General features: G+C 47.9%; 1 long non-coding RNA gene across 1 annotated transcript in view; it reads right to left on the bottom strand.

Annotated features, from left to right (window-relative positions):
* Positions 1 to 4,472: 4,472 nt before the first annotated feature.
* Positions 4,473 to 22,881, bottom strand: part of LOC149747372 (uncharacterized) — a 63,770-nt gene continuing 45,361 nt past the window's right edge. The window contains exon 3 of the long non-coding RNA XR_016387739.1: positions 4,473 to 9,790. This is a non-coding gene — a long non-coding RNA (uncharacterized LOC149747372). The remainder of the gene's footprint in view (positions 9,791 to 22,881) is intronic.

Raw genomic sequence — 22,881 nt, 5'->3', positions numbered from 1 at the left:
AAATTTATGTTGCTTTTAAAGTAAAACAAATTTAGGGAATTCCCTGGCGGTCTAGTGGTTAGGACTCCACACTTTCATTGCCGAGGGCCCAGGTTCAGTCCCTGTTGGGGAACCTAAGATCCCCAGAGTTTAGCGGTGCAGCAAAAAAAAAAAAAAAGATTGAAACAAATCTATAAAACCCATATAAAAGAAGGGGCATACGCTCTATATAAGTCCACACCAGCATGTCGTAAAAAACTCTCCTCTCTTGGGGTCTCTAAGGAATTTGTAACCACGGGCTCTGGGGGTCCCCATGAAGAGACACACCCATAAATGCCCAGAGCAGCACAGGGCTCCAGAAGATGCCCAGAAAACACTTGACGGTCAATGGCTACAGTGGAAGTTTAATGAAAGCAGTTTCTGAAATGAACTGCCATTGCCCTAAGGGCAGCAGACGCAGCTATAAGGGACCTGCTGTGACAGGACAACGCTGCTCTTTATATTTAAGGAGCGCCTCTCAGTGCTGCCCCTCTGACTCACGCCTGGAGACCCCCCTCACAGACCGCGCCACCAGATAGGCCACTAGGTGGCGAGCGTCAGCCCGACTCGACGACTGGTCCAGCCAACACGACGGACTCTGGTTGCCGTGGATACAGCTGGGCGGGGGCGGAGCCAAACTGGAGCCGAGAAGGAAGGGGCTGGTCTCATCTGTCTGCCACCCTCCTGTTACCAATCCACACCCCATCGCCTCCAATCCTGTCGCCCCACCCGCAGCTCTCAGTTTCCCTGTCTTTAAAAGGCAGAGACTGGGGAGGAGTGAAAAACAAAAGGAAAACTTTTCAGCACTGCTTTTTTTTTTTCTTATTGAAGGTTATGGAACGGTTCAAACATACAGAAAATTATACGGAGTAAAAACAACTCTCATGCACCCTCCATCCAGAATAAATATATGTTAACGTTTTTATTTTACGTTTCTGATTTTTAAGAAATCCCCTTTGAAGAGGGAAGAGATATGGGAACATATGTATATGTATAACTGATTCACTTTGTTGTAAAGCATAAACTAACACACCATTGTAAAGCAATTATACTCCAATAAAGATGTTTTAAAAAAAAAGAAAGAAATCCCCTTTGGATCCCTCCTGAATCTCACTTTCCTCTCCCTGGAGGCAAAATCCCTAACTTGAAGTTGGCCTGTATCCTTCCTGCCCATGCTTTTCTACTTTCACTACCTCAATAGTATCCATAAACAATGGAGAGTATTGTTTTTGTTTTCAAATGTACATTTTCACACCAAACATAGTCTTCAAACTGCTTTTTCACCCAACATATTGTTGAGATTTATTCTTGATAGATGTTCATTTTAACTGCCTTATAGACGTCCTTTGTTTTAACATACCCATTTTTATTTTGTTTAAATATGGTCATTTCTATTGTTTCCATTTTTTTGCTGTTACAAACAATGCTGCAGTGAACATCCTTGCTCTTTGCTCCCGGTGCCCCATACAAGAGATTCTCTCTGGAATACGTTTAGGAGCACGGGTTCTGGGTTGTAAGAGATGAACAGCCTCCAGTCACCAGGGATTGCTGATTGCTCGGTAAGTGAGTGAGGCAATCTCCACTCCCACCAGCAGGGTGCAAGTTCCCGTTTCCCCAAGTCCTCACCAGGACTTAGTGTTGTTACCCTTTCCATTCTTCAGCTTCATGTCTTCCTGCCTACTCCTCAGGGAGGTGAGAGGAGGTGGCTCACTGATAACAGTGGCTGATCTTTGAACTGCATCCCTAGTGGACTTTTAAGAATACGTTTTGCAGCTTCTCCTTTTGCACAGACCTGTGGGGAGTAGGGCAGGCTCCTGCCCTGGGTACCATCGGTTTCTTCTAAGTGCCCACAATGCCATCAGAATGAATGCCCTTGACCGCACTCCTTGTCACCTCTGCTTGCTGCCTTCCTCCCACCCCATCTCCTTCCTCGCTATGCTCTTAACCTGCCCAGTCCCAGCAGAGTCAGCAGAGCAGGGCTGGCTTCCTGGGTGAGTGACACGTGCAGTTGGCAGGACCCCGCACTCAGAGGAGTCCCTTGTTTAGCTTCATGCTCTGCTCTCACTGTCTTGAAATTCTTAATAATTTTCTCTTTGAACTTGTGTTTGTTGAGTGAGGTCTGATGGGACAACGGCACAGGTACATAAACAAGAGAGATACCTGAAATAAGCATGTCCATGGTTGTTTGTCACCCCATTTGCTTAATGACACTCCTGATGCTCCATGGACCCATGATGTGTGGGAGTTCAGGGAGGCTCAAAGCTAGGATAAGGGGTAAGCAAAATGGGGTCCATCCATACCATGGAATGTCATTCAGCCTTAAAAGGGAGAAAATTCTGATACAGACTGCAACATGGATGAACCTTGAGGACATTAGGCTCAGTGAAATAAGCCAGTAACAAAAGGGCAAATGTTGTATGATTCCACTGACATGAACCTATTCTAGGCTCCTAGAATAGTCACATTCATAGAGGCAGAAAGTTTGAGGGAGGTTGCCTGGGGCTGGAGGAAGGGAAGGTGTGGAGTTTTTGTTGAATGGGGACAGAGTTTCAGTTTGGGAAGATGAAAAAGTTCTGGGGACGGATGGTGGTGATGGTTGCAGAACAATATGAATGTACTTAATGCCACTGAACCATACTCTTAATAAATGGCTAAAATGGTAAGTTTTATGTTAGGTATGCTTTACCTTAGTAAAAATCATCACCACCAGCAAAAAAAAAAAAACAACCCACTTACCTTGAAATTAGGTGGGACATGTTTCATGCTGGGGGAAATGCAGGTCCAGATGGCAGCCCTGAGTGTCTGTGGACCTGTGAGCACATCAGTATAACCCCCTTGAAGGAGCCCAGCCCCTTTGCGTGCAGAGCACCGCGGACCGAGATGTTCACCCTGCCAGCCCTCGGTGCAGAGGCGGGAGGCGAACTGCCTGTCTCCCTCCTTGTGAGGCTCTGTACTCACTCCCCCCGTCAAGCTCTATCAACTGCACCAACGACAACAAAGGACAAAACAAAAGTCGTCCACACCAACACATACATCTTTCTGCCTTCTGTCCAGTCTTTGTTCACCTGCAGGTGTATTTTTACCCAGTTTGAGTCAGCACAGAGACATTTTTGGATTCTGCTTGTTTTACTTTAATGTTGTGGACATTTTCATACATGGCTGCAGTCCTCGTGGTTGTTATTTTTAAGAGCTGGGAAACAACATCCCATCTGGTCAATGTACCATAATTTATTTTGCCCTTCTCCTACTTTTTGACGTGTGGCCTGTTTTTAGTCTCCCACGAATTTAAGGAGTGGCCTGGCCAGCTGAGCACTTTCATGCATCAAGATTTTGTCCTTGAGTCTCATACCAGCATGAGATGATGTGCCCTGGCCGTGTCCCAGAGCGTCTCCAAGAACCCCAGGAGCTAGAGCAGGCGCTCAAAGAACCAAGGTTGGGGAAGGGCCTGAGGCATTAGTGGACCCCAAGAGGACCCCAGAAGGGAGCACACACTGTGGGACACATGGATGCTGCCAAACTTTTGCAATTTCAAGTTTGAGGGAGCCCAGGGCCAGCCTCAAGTTCAATAATTTCCCAGAAGGACTCAGAGAACTCTGCAAAGCTACTGTACTCATGGTTATGGTTTATTATAGAGAAAGGACGTATATTAAGGTCAGCCAAGGGCAGAGGCTCATGGGGCAGAGTCCAGGCAGGTTCTACACACAGAGCCTCTAGCTGCCTCCCTCCAGTGGAGGCATGGACAGAGCTAAATCTCCCAAAGAATGAGGTTATGTATTGATCGGTTGATGAAGATGTGATCAGAGGCTGGTGGGAACCTAACCCCATATTTTCCCCATGAGCAATGGTTCTGTGTTCACTAATTCAGCGTTGGTGGCGATTTTATAGAATATAATGACCTCGAATAATAGGAATTGACTGTAAGTGAAGTCATGGGTGGGATGAGAATATCACAGAAGACAGCATAGGGTGAAGGGGGACAGCGTCCAGCCTGGTGCAGGAGGAGGGGCCTGAAAAGGAGACTGGGAAGGCAGCTCCAATGAGGCAGAGGAAACTCCACCAAGCCCAGCAGAAAGAACCTTCTGGCATCTCTCCTGCCAAGAGGACAGGTGAGAACAGGGCTGAAATGCCCCGGCTCTAGTGACGTGGAGGTCATCATTGGTGACCTCAGTGGCAGGGTGGGGACACACAGGGACTCGAGAGAGCATGGGGGATGGGAGGCTGTTAGTTTAGAGACATCTTTTGGGGAGTTTGGCTGTGAAAGGCAGAAGAGAGAAAGCTGGTGTTAATTAAAGGGGGTGAGGGGTCCTGAGAGTGTTCTTTTTTGTGTGCTTTGTTTTGTTTCCAATGAGAGAGGCTAAGGTCTGTTGAAAAGCCGAGACGGGGAGGATCCAGTGGCTGGAGAGATGGGGTGGGGGTGGGGGAAGAGGGAGGGGTCCAAGTCCCATGGGGGGGGCCGGATGGAGGGAGGGAAGAGGGGCATTGGGCGTTTCTAACTGGAGGCTCCCAGGATCTTTGTGAAGTGGGAGGCCAGGCCACTGGTGAGGGGGTGTTGGGGGGAGGTAAGGGGCAGAGATCCGAGGTTGGAGGAGAGAAGGGGGAGGTTGAAATAGTTATTGCAGAGTGTGGGGGAGTGACAGGACACCAGAGTCACCGGGGAGTGCCGTGGGCCCTGGGGGACGGCCGTGGAGGATGTACAGCAGAGCCCCTGAGTCCTCTGACTCTCCAGGCCCCCCGCGCCCCTCGCCCTCTCCCCAGCTGCTCAGGGCCAGACCCAGAGAGAGCACTTTGCCTTTGTTCCTGAAATCCCACCCCCCAAATCAGCTGGCACCAATGTAGCAGAGGGTATCTATGCATAGACATCTGAATTTAAAAGATGTCAACATACAAACTACCACCATCTCAGCCCAGGGAATAGAAAGCAACTGTGGGACGTGTTTACAAGATCCAGGGCTTTGGGATGGTGGCTTTAAAAGGGGTTTTGTGGTCCCCTCTTTCTGATTTTGAAGGATGGCCCCGTCCCCACAACCGGTGCAGGTGGAGGAGAACCAGAGCCCGTCTCCCCGCCGCCCTCACCGCAGGCACCATCTGTGCCTGAGAACAGCTCGCCCCATGTGGCTGGCTCTGTTTCTGGAAACCAGCAAGGGGATGAAGCATCTCTGATGTGGAGCCCACGGGAGACCCACACGTATGAAGCAAGCAGGCCAAAAAAAGGCAGTCCAAAATAGATTCTGTCTTTGGCAGAAAATGCCTTAGTGCCAGAAAGGAAAAGATTGACCAAAATGAGCCATTTTCAAGGCCATCTGAAGGAACATGCATGTGGAGAACGGTGAGTCCAGAGGTGAGAGCCAGCAGAGAAGGGTTGAGAGGCCTTTTCTGGAGCTTTCTCTACATGTGGGCAGTGCTGCCTTCTGCCTGGGCCACAATGCCGGGCCTGGCCCTCAGGGGGCCTTGAGGAAACCCAGATGCCTCTGGTCAGGGTGACACTGGGGGTTCTGAACATCTCTCCTGGGTTGGTCTTAGTGCTGAGACCAGGCCCAGCTCTCATGGGAAGCCCATCACCCCGGGCTTTCTGCCTAAAAGAGGTCCAAGAGCCATGATCCCAGGAACAGGCTGCCTTTCTCCAAGGGGCCTTAAGCCCAAATGGTGGGTAACTGGGGGATGTCAGGATGGATGTGGGCCCCTGGGGGGTGCAGATGACCAGGCCACAGGAACCATCTCCCAGGATGCACTGAAGGCAGAACCCGTGGGAATCACTTGGAAGGAAGACCTTACTAGAAAAACACAATGATATGTATATCAGGACATTTCTAAGAACAGCAGGAGAAAAACCATGGTGGTTTCCAAGAAAACGGCTTTTTAAGCAAATCTGCAGGCAGCAAAGGAAAAAATAGATAAATTGGAAAACCTCAGAATTTAAAACTTGTGTGCATCTAAGGACACTATCAACAGAGTGAAAAAGCAGCCCGTGGAATGGGGGGAAATAGATGCAAAGCTTATATCTGATAAGGGGTTAATATCCAACATATATAAAGAATTCCTACAATTCCACAACACCCCCTCCCCAAACAATATGATTAAAAATGGGCAAAGGGGGACCTCCCCTGGTGGTGCTGTGGATAAGACTCCACGCTCCCAATGCATGGGACACAGGTCCAATCCCTGGTCAGGGAACTAGATCCCACATGCATGCCGCAACTAAGAGTTTGCATGCTGCAACTAAGGAGCCCGCGAGCCACAGCTAAGGAGCCCACCGGCTGCAACTAAGATGCGGTGCAACCAAATAAATAAATATTTTTAAAAATGGGCAAAGGATTCAAGTTGACATTTCTCCAAAGAAGATATACAAATGGTCAACAGGAAAAGATGCTTAACATGTCTAATCATTAGGGAAATGGAAATAAAAACCACAATGAGACACCACTTCATACCCATAGGATGTCTACTATATTAAAAAAAAAAAAGACAATGACAAGTGTTGGTTAGTATGTGGGAAAATTAGAACACTAGTGCACTGTCGTTAGGAAATGTAAAATGATGAAGCTGCTGTGGAAAACAGGATGATGGTTCCTCAAAAAACTAAAAGTAGAAGTACCATATGATCCAGCAATTTCACTTCTGCGTATACACCCAAAAGAACTGAAAGCAGGGTCTTGAAGAGAGATTTTCACACCCATGTTCATAGCAGCATTATTCACAATAGCTAACACGTGGATGCAACCCGAGTGTCCATCGACAGATGAATGAATAAGCAAAACGTGGTAATCCAATAGAATTATGATTCAGCCTTACAAAGATAGGAAATTCTGACACCTGCTACAACATGGATGGACCTTGAGGGCATTATGCGGAGTAAAAGAAGCCAGTCACAAAAGGACAAATTCTGTATGATTCCACTTAGACGAGGTACCTGGACTCGTCAAATTCACAGAGACAGGAAGTAGAATGGTGGTTGCTGGGGGTTGGGGGATGGGAGGGAATTAGCGTTTAATACGGATAGTTTCAGATTTACAAGAGTTATGGGGACGGATGGTGGTGCACAACAATGTGAACGTACTTCATACAACTGAACCGTACGCTTGAGAATGGTCAGGATGCTACATTTTATGGTGTGTGCGTTCTAACACAGTAAAGAAAAACGTTTTGCATTAAAATACAAAAACACTATTGAACTAAAAATACAAGATAAAATAAGTACAAGATTCCCTTTCGTCAATTTGGAGGAAATCTGGAAATCTGCCAACCCGGGGCACAGTCAGCAGCTTTGGGTCCAACGTCAGCGGGGTCCCCAAGCGTCCGGGAGACGAGACCCCCTCCACTGACAAGGAGGGAACAAACCGGGGAATCCCACCCTCTTTTCCTCTTTCCAGCATCTGAGTCAACGCTGATTCTCTTCCTTTGCCCCAAAACAAAACCTGAGCTGCATGGCGCAGGACTGGCTTATCCCGCAGGCGTTGGCAGGCGGGCCCTGCCCCCGGGCACCGTCTGCACACAGCAGGGACAAGTTAGCACATTTCAGAGCCTCTCCGCTCCCCTCTGCTGCCCGCTCGTCTCTTGGCTCACCCTGCATCCTGGGGCGCAGCCCAGCACTCGTTTTCGTCCTTGGCTCTGGGCTTAAGGAGAAGTTTAAACTTTCTGCTTAAATCATAAGAAATTCGATCTGGCCAAGCACTTTCCTCAGATTTAGCCACTTATCCTGTTTTGTTTGCAAATATCAGGTGCATTCTCTCAAGATAAACATGGCGGGAGCTCATTATCTGGCAGGGCCCTGTGTGGACTCCAGGCCCGGGGTCTGTGCATGTGTAATGGCGGGGAATCCCGCAGGAGGCAGCACCCTGCTGCCCGGACACCCGTAGGGCCCCATCCAGGAGCACCCAAAGGTGAGCCTGGGGAATCTCTCTACATTTCTCCAGGAGGAGCCTGGAGGCCGAGTATGTGCTGCCAGAAACTTGGGGGGAGGTGACTTCTGACGTCAAGTCCCTGGAGTGTGGGGACTAATTGGAGAACTGAGGCTGGGGCCAGGCCTGAGCATCTCTGAGGGGCTCTTTCTTGGTGGGCTCAGGACCCTCTTCCAGGCCAGACCCTAGCGATGAGCTGATAGGAAGACCACCTGTGGACCAGCAGGCACAGATGCAACCACTTCCCCGCTCCTCCTCGGTACCACGTGCCCACAGGGCAGTCAACAAACTCGCGTTGAAAGATCCCTCAGCTACGAGATCTGCCCTTAGGACCAGCAAGTTGGTCCCAGCGACAGCATGGCTGGCAGTTAAGAGCCAAATTCTAGTGTTGGTGACCTTGGGCAAATCTTTTCACCTCTCCGAGCCTCAGTGTCCTCATCTGTAAGATGGGGATGTTAAAGTAATATTCCCTCCTAGGCTCGGCTGTGACATTTAAATGAATTAATTTACATACAAAGCACTTAGAACAGTGCCTGGCACAGGATAAGCTCTATATGATGTTATTATTGTTACATTCTAATGAGTGGAGACAGACCTCCCCAGAAGTAAACCAATGCCTGAGATAATTTCAAAGACATAACATTTATGAAGAAAACAAAACAGGGAAGGCAGACCTGAATTTGGGAACATAGTAATATGCAAATCAGGACATTCCTAATGACTGTGGGAGGAAAACCATAGTGGTTTCCAATTGAGTGGTCTTTCAAAATTTAAGATTTGATTACCCAAGTAATACACGGGTTACACATAGTACCTTCTCCATATGAAAATTTGAAACATCACACAAGGCTGACCTGAAGCAGCTCCAGAGAGGGTGTGAGGCTCACCCAGGACCCCACCCTCATCCCCAGCATCTATTTTTATTGATTCCTGCCTGCGTCATCTTGCTCCCAGAGAGATTAGTTAGTTCACGATAGAAAAGAGAAGTTGCCTTGGCCAGTCATAAAGAGATTTATAAGTTCTCTGATCTGTTAATTAGATAAGTTCTTTTGAGTCCATACTGAGACCTGCTCTCTGGGGGGACCATTCCCAGGCAGGACCCCCTCCCCAGCACGGCTATTTCTGGCTTCCTCTGAAAAGAGTCATAATGACAAGGCAGAAGAGCTTTTTCTTACCGTCCTCCGTGGCTGCAAACCTAATACCTCTTTCCAAAGCATTAGCTCAGCGTGGTGGAGGCCAGATCCAGGGATCCACTTTTCTTGATTAAACGGAGAATGCATTTGCTGACCAGAAGTTCTGGATTCCAGACTTGGTGTTGGACTGGATGCAGTGTCTGTGGGGCCCCGCTGGCAGGGGCGCCAGTGCAAGTCAGCCCTGGGGATGGCGACCAGGAGTGCATGTCCTGTCCCCAGCTCACAGGTGTGAATGGGCCAACACAGGAACGGGCCTGAAATGTGGGGCTTTCCTCTCTTGTTTCTGAGAACGCCTCCCTCATCACCAGACTCCAAACTCTCAGGCTTCATTTTGGTTTCAAGTGTTAGCAGAGGCAGACTGGGGACAAAATAGTCCAGGACAGAGAGACTCACTCTTGCTTGTCACTTCTTAGCCCAGCCATGGCGATGACCAACATTGTCTCCCCAAAGGACACAAAGGCTACTCTGCCCAGCAGCACAGGTGAGGGCGTCTGCTCTCTTCCCCAAGTGAGGAGGGTCCTGGGGTGTCAGAGCAGCTGGACCTTCAGCACTCAGTCCAATCCTCTTGCTTTCAGATGAGGAAACTGAGGCTCAGAGGGCGTTGGTTTCCCCAGGGCCGTCACAGGGCTTCCAGACTCCCGGGTTCTGCTGCTGGCATGGAGACCACAGCTCCTCCTGTAGCATCTGGAATGCAAGGGAGTGGATTACCTTGAGAGACAGCACGGGATCACAGTTAAGTGCACAGGCCCTGGGCTCAGTCTGCCCAGCCTCGGCCTCTGCTTGGCCACTTACCAACCCCAGGATACCAAACAGCCATTTAATTCCCATTTAATAGCCATTTCTCCTCAGGGAGTTCATTTGTAAGATGGATATAAAAATAGAAGCTGTTTCATACAATAGAGCCCAGTATCTGACACGTGGTTAAGCGTTCAATAAATTCTGGATATTATTGTTATTAATTTTGACATCTTTCATTGAGACCTCTTTGTGAATTAGAGAAAATTTATATTCTGGGGAAGGAAATGAGAGCCTTCCTTTGCTATCTGTGGCCAGGTCTGTAAATCTGAAATATTGCTTCAGTTGCCATTAGCATCCAATCATGCCTATAGATAGTATATAAATAAAAAAGTCTATCTGTGATGACTACTTCTAGATGTAGATACCTCGGCTCCTCTAGAAGAGGATATTTGATATGATTTCCTTAATGACCGTATGCCAAATACATCCTATAAAAACACCAAATCACCTCACACCCACTAGGATGGATAGAGCAGCATTATTTACAATAGCTCGAAGGTAGAAATGACTCAAATGCCCACCCTGGATAAATGGACAAACAAAATGTGATATATACATACAATGGAATATTATTTGGCCACGAAAAGGAATGAAGTACTGACACCTGCTACAACACAGATAAAGCTTGACACAAAAGGACAAATATTCTATAATTCCATGTATATGAAATATTGAGAATAGGCAAATCCATAGAGAGCAAGTAGATGGGTGGCTGTCAGGGGAGAAAGAAGCGGGGAGTGAGGAGCGATGGCTTATTGGTGTGGGGTTTCCTTTCGGGGGCGATGAAAATGTTTTGGAACAAGATAGAGGGGTGGCTGTACAACATTGTGAATGCCTTGGATCCCACTGAATTGTTCACTTTAAAATGGTTAATGTTATGTGAATTTCACCTCAATAAACACACACACACACACACACACACACACACACACTCGTTACCCATCTATGAGGAACTTCCGTGGAGATGGCAGATAAAAGCATGAGGCACTGATTTAGGTTGGGCCACATCTTAAGTTAAAAACAAAAGAAAAAAATAACCCTTAAGGGTCTCTGTATCTTTTTCAGAATCTGGCAGCTTCAACCACAAACCTTTCTTTTGGAAAGGAAATTATGGTAGCTGAATGGGATGTAAATGGGATAAACTTTGTCAGGTAAAAATCCTGGAGAAGGGAAAGGGAGGTGGGAAGGCACAAAGGTGATGGATGTTAACTAGACTTACTGTGGTGATCATTTCTCAATCTATACAAATGGCGGATCGTGATGCTGTACACGTGAAACTAATATATGTTAATTACACCTCAGTTGAATAAACAAGACACAAAGGAGTTAGTCCCATCTCTCCTAGTACAGCATCAATTGGTGATTGTAAAATTAAAACATATTTTATAAAAGCCAAAAAAATGATAAAAATTAAAACAGAATTTTAAATACTCCTGTAGAGATATCAGGCCCTAGTTTGAGAAACGCTGGCTGGGATGTGACCTGAGTTAGCGCCTGGCCCCAGGCCTTCCAGCCCACCTGTGCCAGTCAGGGCTGCAGGCCAGACGCCAGGAGTATGGGCTGTGTGTTCCAGGTGCCTCCCATCTCTCGCCTCCTTCCACCTCCCAGAGCCCTGTCCCACCCGATTGTATTGTATCGAGGCCTCCTTTACAGAATAACTAAGTTATTCTTAGTAACTCAGAACCCTCCGTTCCGACGAGACCACGCATGCCTGTGTGGTGGGGCAGAGGTGCACAGATAGGCCTCAAACAAGACACCACAGGCTCCAGTTCTCCAGGTGGCCTGGCCCCGAGTGGCCATGTGACCCTGGGCACCTCCCTCAGCCTCAGTGCCCCCTGAGGCCCCATCTTTAAGATGAAGCAGTTGATTACCGAGTGAGCCTTGAGATCAGGATGCTCTAAAGTTCCAAGGATTCCTACCTCTTGGAAAAAGTGGCCCCGGGCTCTACTCCCTGCTCCTCCCCAGGCTCCGTGGGGCTCGGTGTGCTCACCTGTAGCATGGGGAGAACGATGCTCACCCCTGGCCCATGCAGCAAAAAGACATTTGACTATCTTACAAATTCTAAGTACCTTTTCCGTGAAATTTCTCAGTATTGTCATAGCAACTCGTCAAATCTAAGCATATTTGAATGTGATCTCCCATAATTTGAAATTTAAATAGTATTGTGGTTCTGTATATTATGTTAAAAAATTAAGTATGGAAACCTTTCTTCGTTTATGAATGTTTGAATTAAAAGAAAGTAATGGAAGGATTAAAAAAAAAAAAAAGTTCTCCACTCTGGATGATGCGTCGGATGAGCTATGAGTCCTGGGAGGCCCCACCAGCCAGGTAGGTGTCCTGGGGGCTGACAAACATGCTGTCTTAGCAGGGATTTTCAGGGACCGACTGCCAGGGGAGTGTGCTCAAACCTCTAATCCAGGGACCCAAGTGGGACATCAGATTAGGTAAACCACCAACAGCTCCTGCTCTGCCCCCCTCCCTCACCTGCTTCCCCAGCCAGATCCCTGGCTATGAAGGGGACCCAATGCTGGAGTCACCCTGGAGGCGGCTCAGGACCCAAAGACAAAAAGCCTGGATTTGGTCCCATCTAGATGACCTTGTTCATGTGGGAGAGCCTTCTGGAATTAAACTCCATCTCACCCCATTCTGAGGCTCCATGCTTTTGACGCCACACAAGGACATGCTCGCTGCCCATGTCTTTGCCTGGGAATCTCCCAGAAGTTCTCAGCATAGATGAAAACCTCTTGTGAAGGCGGGAAAGTCCCCAGGCCTAGGGAGCTGGGCGCTGTGGCTCTGGGTCCCCATCGCGTGAAGGCATACAGCCCTTGTCCCATCAGGACCAATGGCCAAGTCAGCATGTGGGGTGACACAGCCATGGGTCCCCATGGGCAGAACCAAAGGCGAGAGACTGTGGCAACTCACAATGTGGCATCTCAGCCAGGAGTGAAAAAATACAGCAAAGAGCAGCCTACAAAAGGATGTGTCTCTTTTTTTCTGTGCCGACCCTCATGGCTGCCCGGCCTCCCATGACTGGGTGCCTTTGTCTGTGGGATCCAGTGGAGATATTGATCTGCCTGGATTGCAATGCCTGGGACAAGGAAGCAGTTAAAAGCTCAGAAAAGGGAAATTCCACTAAACATTGAGATAGTGGCAAAGTAAAGTTAACCTGGATGAACCTTGAGGGCATGATGCTAAGTGAAATAAGCCAGGCACAGAGGGACAGATGCCATATGATCCCACTTACATGAGGTCCCTGGAGGAGCCCAATTCATAGACAGAAAGCAGAAGGGAGGTAACGGGGGTTGGAGGAGGGGGATGGGAAGTTAGTGTTTAATGGGGGCAGGGCCAGTGTCATCAGATTGCTTAATTTTCAAAAGAACTAGAAATCCTGATTTCTAGGTTAAGTCATTGGGAGTGAATTCAGAAAGTTAAAAAAATACTTTGTAATCTAACACTATGCAGGCCAAATAAAACCCATTTGTCGGTTAAAAAAAAAAGAGGCTGTCATCTGTGGCTTCACCCATGAATATGAACTTGAACTGAAGTTAGGGGGCTGTGGATTTCACTTTCATTCATCACAATATTTTGTCTACTCTGAAGGTAGAGCTAGGTGGTCTGCTGTCACGATCGCTCCTGTGGTGTGTAAAGGAGGTCCAGTGCCCTTTGCCTGTGTTTTGGGACCTCACGTGGCTGTCACTCTGTCCCTATGGGGATTTGTCTGCCCCCTGGCTGCAGGTGTGAGGATAATCCAGACCCACCCAGACCTGGCTCAGTCTGAGCTCCTGACCCATCCCACCACATTATACTTAGGCCTGTTCTCATATTCCTGCCCCATCGCGAAAGCAGGAATGCATGAATGAATGAATGGAAGGATGGGCGAGTGGGTGGATGGACGAATGAATGATTGGGTGGGTGGGTGGATGAATGCATATGAATGAAGGAAGAGGGTAAAGGCCCCTTTCCTGCCCCCGTGGCACTCAATCACCTGGACTCCTAAGTGGCGTCGTTCAGCTCCTGGCCTCCTCTCCTCCCCATGTCTGTGCCCACGACCAGCTCTTCGCTGCCACCCCTCCTCACCCCTTACCCCCGCCGGCGCCCCATTTCCTCTCCTCCCTTCTCTGGCTCCTTAGTTCCCTGCACAAAACTCCCTCCTCCTTCTCAGGCTTCACCCCAAATCAAACGGCCTCATGCTTCTCAGGTTCTGCACATGGAGGCTGGGAGATAGGAGTGCTTTTTCCCACCAGAAGCATCCGGCACACTGCAGCCAGCTCAGCCACAGAACAGAGAAGACTTTTACGCTTGAAACCAGGGGGACCAACCATGATGGAGTCGGTAATGAAACACTAGTTAAAAAAAAAAAATCATAAAATGTTAAAAGGCAGGGCTTCCCTGGTGGCGCAGTGGTTGAGAGTCCGCCTGCTGATGCAGGGGACACGGGTTCGTGCCCCGGTCCGGGAAGATCCCACATGCCGCGGAGCGGCTGGGTCCATGAGCCATGGCGACTGAGCCTGCGCATCTGGAGCCTGTGCTCCGCAACGGGAGAGGCCACAGCAGTGAGAGGCCCGCGTACCGCAAAAAAAAAAAAAAGTTGAAAGGCAAACAAGTTGGGATAATATTTGCCACAAGCCTGACCCACAAAAACTAAGTAGCCTTATCATATCAGGATATCACACAAATCAAGATGAAAAATACTAAGACATAATGAAAGTAAGGTATTTTAAATATATATATAAAATGAATAATTGTATGATACATATGACCACACACACTAGAAAAAAATGAATAAAAACAACAAGATACCATTGCTTTGTCTATTAATTTAACAAAAGAAACAATGATAATATTTTTGTACTGCGGGCCTCTCACTGTTGTGGCCTCTCCCATTGCGGAGCACAGGCTCCGGATGCGCAGGCTCAGCGGCCATGGCTCACGGGCCCAGCCGCTCCGCAGCATGTGGGATCTTCCCAGACCGGGGCACGAACCCGTGTCCCCTGCATCGGCAGGCAGACTCTCAACCACTGCGCCACCAGGGAAGCCCAACAATGATAATATTTGAAGGTGTTAGAAAAATGGCACCAATAGACTTGCTTGATGCAGGGTTGACACAAACCTTCAATTTGTAAAAAATGCAGTATCTGTGAAGTGCACTAAAGGGAAGCACAGTAAAACGGGGTGTACCTGCAGTGGTCCAGCTTTATTCTTTTGTATGTGGCTGTCTGGTTTTCCCAACACCATTTATAGAAGACGCTGTCCTTTTCCCATTGTATAGTCTTAGCTCCTTTGTTGTAAATCAATTGACCATATAGTGTGGGCTTATTTCTGGCTCTCTATTCTATTCCATTGATCTATTTCTGTTTTTTCTCTCTGCCAATACCATACTGCTTTTATTACTATAGTTCTGTAATATAGTTTGAAATCAAGGAGCATATGCCTCCAGTTTTGTTTTTTCTCAAAATTGTTTTGGCTATTTGGGGTCTTTTGTGGTTTCACAGAAATTTTAGAATTCTTTGTTCTATCTCTGTGAAAAATGTCATTTTTGAATTTTGATAGGGATTGCATTGAATCTGTAGATTGCTTTGGGTATTATGGACATTTTTACATATTCATTCTTCCAATTCATGAACACAGAATATCTTTCCATTTATTTGCATCTTCTTCAGTTTCTTTCATCAATGTCTTATAGTGTTCAGTGTACAGTTAGTTCTTTCACCTCCTTGGTTAAATTTATTCTTAGGTATTTTTTTCCTTATGATGCAATTGTATGTAGTGTTTTCATCTAGTTGAAGAAATTATGGATAAATATTTTTCTTTTTATTGTTTCCTGTAATTTTGCCCTGATGCTCCTATATTTCCTCAATATTCAGAAAAAGACATTTTTTAAAGGAGGGGGAAAGGAAAGAGAACTAACTAAGCAAACATAGCATGCAGAAAGCCACCTTCATTTGCACACCTGAGCCAGGTCTCTGGTGGGGGAGGAAGAAGAGTTGAGAATCAAGCTTCCCAAGCAACATCCCCTCCAAACACAAGACTTGGGGCCATGGTTAGAGCTAGTTCTGTGACCCCAAGCAAGTTACTTAATCCCTTGGAGACTTTATTTATCTTCAAAATGGGTGAATAACACCAGTACTTACAAGCTTGCTTCGAGGGTCTAATGCTGAACTGTCCAGTATGATAGCCGCTAGCCACATATGGCTACTTCATTCACTGTTAAGTATATTAAACTTCAGTCTGTCAGTCCTACTCGTCACATTTCAAGGGCTCAATAGCCACATGTGGCTAGTGGCTCCTGCATTGGACAGAGCAGATACAGAACACATCCATCAAGGTGGAAGGTTCTGTTGGACAGAGCTGGTCTGGGGCATGTGCAGTGCCCAGTCCATCATTAGGACCCAAGAAGGCCAGCTGTGATTATGATTCACTGTGAACTCTCAAATCTAGGCCCACTGCAGGGGTAAGGGAAATGAGGAGAAAGCCTCTTGCTGAGAACTTAGGAAAAGGAGAAAAAATAGTGGAGGTTTTGTTGCTGAGGAAAAGAGTACAGAGCTCTTATGACTTCAGCTACCCTCCAGGATGGATGCCTGTCAAATTCCTCCCCGGCATCAGCAGAAGACTCCAGCGGCAAACTTGTACGTTTCTCCCTTCTCCAGAGACAGAGGCCACCTTTCATAATGAAGCGCTCGAGAAATACGTGGTTACCTTCACTTCTTGGGATTGGCAAGCGGAATAGCTTTCCCTCAATTGGATACAAAATTACTGAATCACAAAAAATGTTGCTGTGATAACCTTCATTTGTTTTAGGCAATTCTGTTTCAACTGCACTGATTTAAAAGGAGTGTGTGTGTGTGTGTGTGTGTGTGTGTGTGTATGTGTGGTCAGCTCTTTGGGGAGCTACAGAGAAAGAACCAGAATTATTTTGCCCTTGGCTGTATCATCCTCATTAAAATCTGACTTCGTTCATTCCATGGAAGTTAAGCCTGGGGGAGGAGGTGTGGGATAAATGTGCCTGGGGTAGCTGCATTCAGTATTTCACACTTTAGCATTTCCCAAATTAGGGAAATGGGTCACCTCCTCAGGACTGCTTGATCCAGCTGCCGGCTCGGGGTCAGAAGCGAAGGCAAACTGGGACCTCCACCGTAAGTCCAGTCCGCTGGACGCACATGGGGCGGGTGGGAGGGGGAGGGTGTCTGGCTGCTTATTGCACCTCAATACTAGCCCACCCTGCGAAGTCCCATTTCAGCCCCTTAAGAGGCCCCTCTGGCAAGCGCATCTGTGTTGGATTCCACAGCTGCAATCACACTCACTGGGTGGTGTGATGAGCTGAACATCAGGACTTTCCAACCCAACCCACAGGGACACTCTTTCCTCCCAGCCCCTGCCTCTGACTCCTGTCCACGGGGTCCCTCCATTCAGAGGACCATCCACACAGTCTATGGGCGGCGTGAGGTTGACCTTTCAAGGGGTGGTTGAACCATCAGTGTACAATTAGCAGTTTCTTGGGTCGTTTGGGAGCACCCAGATATGCCATCCTGGCGACAGAGGGAGTTATGATGCTCCTTATAAGAGCCTGGCACTGATGCCGTAAGTGGGTTACCAAGTGTCTCTTGCTCCTTGGGCAAAAAGTCTTGCGGGAGAAAGAATGAAGCTGAACAGCTCGGGGAAGTGGGATACAAATGGGGCTTTTTGAATCTCTAGGTTACTGGTTCAGCTTGGGTCCCATGGGAGACACCCAAAGGACCCCTCCCCCCACTCTCCACAGGAGAAGCCGGGAGTCCTGGTCTGTCCCTGAGGAGGTGAGCACCAAAGAGCACCTGGCAGCTAAAAACCCAGGTCATCCCCATGGTCAATGTCAGTGGTATTTACCACCAGTCACTGACCACATCTTAAAAAAGACCCCATCAGAGGATGCAATGTGGCACCCAAGGGCCAAGACCAGCCTGCGGAGTGTTTTGATGGGCCCATGCAGAGTTTGAGAAAAGTTGTCCCTAACGGCCCATATTGAAAATTTTGGAGAGTTCACGTGAAAAAAAAAAAAATCTGCATTTTCAGATTCCCTTGAAAAATGAGAATATCTGGCCACACTGAGCCCACATTCAGGCCCAGCAAGTGACCATGGGCCAGGCTTCAGGAGCAGCTATCCAGCACCCCCTTAGAGTTGGTCACGGTGCCCAGGGCCTCTCTCCCAGGGCCGCATCTGCTCAGACCCTGTGGACACCTAAATGCTCCATTCCTGCTCAGAAACTGCAGTCACTCCTGGAGGCAGCTCTGACCAGGAAGGACTCCTCGGGGCCCAGGCCTGAGACTCACGGCAGCTGTCCCAAATGTTCATGAGTACCTTCCCACACATGGCCTCACTTGACTCTCGTAAAAGCCCTCAAGAGGGAAACAGAACATGGTAATTACCTGCAGCAGGACATCATTTGGCGCAGATAAATCTGCCTCCATGATGGCCTGAAATTCCTGCAGAAGGAAGCCCCGCTGGGAGCAATGGGGCACGGGTAATCAGATAAGGTGATCTGGCTTGGATCATTGGGGAACTTATTGTTCCTGGGTGAAAGCTGCGATATAGGAAGACAGTTGGAACTGAAGAGTCAAAAGGAAGTGAGATAGAGAGTAGAGAGTTAGGGGCCAAATGGTGGGAGCTGATGGAGGGCGGAGGCGGGAGGCCATTACGGCCCAGCCAGGACTCAGCTCCGAGGGCAATAGCGACCCCTGGTGGACGTGACGAAGCATGCTCGCCCCCTTTCCCCGAATCTTAAAGCTGACGACAATCATGGTGAAAATGATGGACAGCTGGGTGGGCGCCCCCCACCATCCAACATACAAAACACATGATTTTAAATACCTCTCACAACAATCCTGTGATTAGTGCTAGGTTCTGAGAATCAAACTAACTTCTTATCACATCCCATGGCTGTGCCGGATTACAGCAGAAGCGCCCTGGCTCCCCCACCCAGGGCTGACCCACTTCAAAAACAAAAGCAGATCCAGCAATTCCACTTCTGGGTATACGCCCCGAAGAACCGAAAGCAGGGCTAGATATCTGCTCATCCATGTTCATAGCAGTATTATTCGCAAGAACCAAAAGGATAGAAGCAACGCAAGTGTCCCTCAGCGGATGAATGGTGGTCCATCCATACAATGGAAGATTATTCAGCCTTAAAAAGGAAGAAAATTATAACACATGCTGCAACATGGATGAACCTTGAGGACATGATGCCAAGTGAAAGGGCCAGTCACAAAAGGTCAAATACTGTATGTTTCCACTTAGATGAAGTCCCTAGCAACATCAAATTCATTGAGACAGACAGTAGAATGCCATAGGTGCCCTAGAGTAGGGTGCCAGAGGCTGTGGGAGGGGGGAGTGGGGACTTAGTGTTTAATGGGGACAGAGTTTCAGTTTAGAAAGATGAAAGCTTTCTGGAGATGGATGGTGGTGTAATGTGGATATACTTAACTGACCTGTATGTTCTCCCTTTACTGAGCAAGGATCAGATGCTCTCTCTCCCTTCTCTCACGCCTCAACCTTCCTTGCCTCACGACACTCATGAAAGGAAAGACTTTTGCTGCTGGGCCCTCGAGAGGGAAACAGAACATACCCTGTTCCAGGCAAGGCTGGGGGGTGCAGGCATCACTCATCTCTCTCCCCCAGAGCAGGGCGGGAATCCATTCCGTCACTGCAGACTCAGGCTCAGGGAGGTTCAGGCTTGGGGGTGGGAAGGGGCTCCTCTCTGGCTTGCTCATCAACCTGGTGCCAGCATCACCCCAGCTGAACAACCTCTACACGTTTATCACCTTCCCTTCCATCCCCGCTCTCCAGAGAGCGGTCAGGCCCTTCCAGCTGGGACCTGGGGTGCAAGGTCTCCTCTGAGCATGGAGAATGGATGGTTGAAGGTTCCATGGGGCAGCAGGGTCCCAGATGCCTTTGTGACTAAAGGAATTAGACTCCTCACAGCTCGTCTTATAATCAGCCACTGAGTTGCTAGCTTGATCCAAGAATTCTTTGCAAAGTCTGTAAAAAATACATCCTTGGTCTTGCCTGTTTGGACTACAGTCTTTCATACTTTTGCCTTCAACGAGCTCCTTCTCAGCCTGATTTACAACAAAACTGGCAACTTTTAAAATGTACAATAGTCAACACTTTCTTCACCCAGAGAAAACTTTTCCAGTGAGAATTCCCCCACCCAGTCAACTGAGAACCACATGAAAAGGGCAACTTCATTTACTTTACAAAATAATAATGTTTACTGAAACATCAGTTTGTCTTATTCTTGCTGCTGGAGCCAAAAGAGTGAGGCAGGTCATGTTTTTTGCACCCCTTGCTCCTGGAGTGCCCTTGTCTGCAGGGGGCAAGGATACATGTGCCAGGGTCAGATTGCTTCAGCTCAGCCCCAGCTCCATCTAATTTACTAAATTTGAGCACAGCCCTCAAGCCTCAAGTTTCCCCATCTGTAAAGTCATGGAGTTAATAACTGTAACTACATCACATGTCACACAGTGCTGGGCACAGAGGAAGTCCTTTAAGAAATGTTATTATTATTATTTGGTAATAAGGACAATGCATGATTTTTTTCTCTTCCTCACTGTAGGCATTTCAATGGAGAACATGGAGAGGAAGAAAGGAAGTGAAAGGACTAAGGGGTGATGTAGTAGATGCTGTTGGTGCCTCACCCTACCCTCTTGACCACACCGGAGGGATTTACCCAAAGTTTGTACATGATACACTTGGGGCTTGATCCGAAGCAATCTGGCCTTAGCACACTTAGCTTTGTGACTTTGATGGACAACTCCACGTGCCAGGAGGGCTGGAAGTGCTGGGGGGGCAATGGCCCCAGGTTGAGCATCCCTCAACCAATCAGGGACAGGAGTTGGTGGATATTCTTACACAGTCTGGAAGCCGGAAGTCCAAGGTCAAGGTGTCAGCAGGGTTGATTCTTTCTGAGGCTGTGAGGGATAATCTTTTCCAGGCCTCTCCCCTACCTGCTGGTGGTTGGCTGGCCATCTTCAGTATCTTCTGGCATGTGGATGCATCACCTCAATCTCTGCCTCATCTCCACATGGCCTTCTCCCTGTGGTGTGTCTGTGTCCAAATTTCCCCTTTTTATAAGGACACAGTCATATTGAATTAGGGCTCACCCTAATGACCTTATTTTGACTTGATCACCTCTGTAAAAACTCTATATCCAAATAAGGTCATTTTCCGGGGTACTGGGGGTTATGACTTCGACGTATCTTTTTTTGGTGGGTGGACATAACCCAAGCCATACCATGTGATAGGAGCTCTGCGTTTGCTATGATAAGGATAGGAAGAGGACAAACACAAATAAGTAACACAGGCCACTGACAGCTTCCTCTGCCTTCACCAACATCGTCATGACCTTGGTCTGAATCAAGTCCTTAGGAAACCCTTCACGGCACCCCTCTCTCTCCAAGCCATTTCTGCTACCCAGCTTCAGAGAAGTTTCTTTGAGAATCGGGGATGTGGCTGAAGCTTCAGTTTTCAGAAACATGTGTGTGTGTGTACTACTGGTGTGGTTAATTGCCACCAACCACCTCAATGAATTATTAATATTTGAAACCAGATATAGCATTTTACAAATCGTTTTCAATTCACAGGTGGAAGCTGCATAAACACGACTGATGACTGCACTGGGAATCAGCAGTGCACTCACACCCTCGCCAAACGTATTTTGTCAGGGTCGGCTCACTCCCTTTCCTTAGATCCGGAGCCACAGATTTCCTCGTGGGCCTGCTGAATCTCATGTTATCGCGTTGATATATTTTTTTGTCCTTTTCTGGGTGATTCTGAGACATTTGAATATGTGTTCAATGTATATTACAGTGAATACGAAAAGCAAATACCTTACTTTCCTTGTGGAGTTAATTTTTTAAAGGGAAAATAAAAGAAAATGCAGGATGTTCGTCAAATCTGGATAATATGATTTTATTTTTTAACAGACTGACATTCTTGATGACACTGTGTACACTTGCCTGTGTTGTCAGACTATGGATCAAGAGGCATCACGTGAAGGGAAGTTATGCGGTATTTTTAAAAATCATGTGAATTCACTACTTGTAATCCCACATTCTATTCCCATGAAACCCCTTTTTAGCATGGACTTGGTTCCCCAACTATGGCACTTAGCCCCAAATTGGGGTTTCAGTCCAGATTTATCCATTGGAAATAGGATGTGGTGGGGAAAGTAAATAAAAAGTAGAGAAGTATAAAATGAAGAATTACAGGGTGGGGGCGAGAGGCTGCGGAACCAGCGGAACTGCCTGGAGGCTGAGCAGCCCCATGTGGAGAGCGAGGCCTCCGCCCCCAGAGAGTGGCCCGGGCTCAGAGCATCTGGAACTTTCTCTATGGGCATCACAGAATCTGTGGCCTCGGGAGAGGCCGGTACGGGTATGATGGGGACAGGCAGGATGATGACCCCCAAGTCCCTTCTGCAAGATGCACAGAAAGTATCAGCAGACACCAATCACTGTTTGTGCTCGACAAATATGCCTCAAATCTTGAGACAGCATGTGTGTGCAGAGCGGTCAGGTGTTCACCAGGCCCTGGCCTCAGGACCTCACAGCAATGACCGTGCTCCCAGCCCCACATCATGCCCCACCATGAAGATGGGGTGTCCGACCATCGAGACACAAGGAGTGGAGTCCAACTACGAGAGTTACCCAACTACAAAGTCCTCCCAAGAGCATTTTCACTTCTGATACCAATCACAAGTTCGGGAGATTCCCCGAAACCCCTCTCAAGTCTGGTAATTTGCTGAAGGACTCACAGAACTCACTGAAAACTGTTGTACCCACGACTATGGTTTATGATATCAAGGATCCAGAAGAAAGTCAGCCAAGGGAACTGGCACATGGGCAGGTCCAGGAGGGTTCCGTGTACAGAGATTCTGTTGTTCCCGCCCATGGAATCACACAGGTGACATCATGCACAGAGTATTGCCAACCATCATGCTCCAGTGCCC

The sequence above is a fragment of the Delphinapterus leucas genome, chromosome 15, assembly GCF_059928025.1.
Source record: "Delphinapterus leucas isolate spDelLeu-1000000601 "Yukka" chromosome 15, BTC_Dleu_Yukka2, whole genome shotgun sequence".
NCBI classification, from domain to species: domain Eukaryota; kingdom Metazoa; phylum Chordata; class Mammalia; order Artiodactyla; family Monodontidae; genus Delphinapterus; species Delphinapterus leucas.
This window is presented reverse-complemented; position numbering and strand designations above follow the sequence as displayed.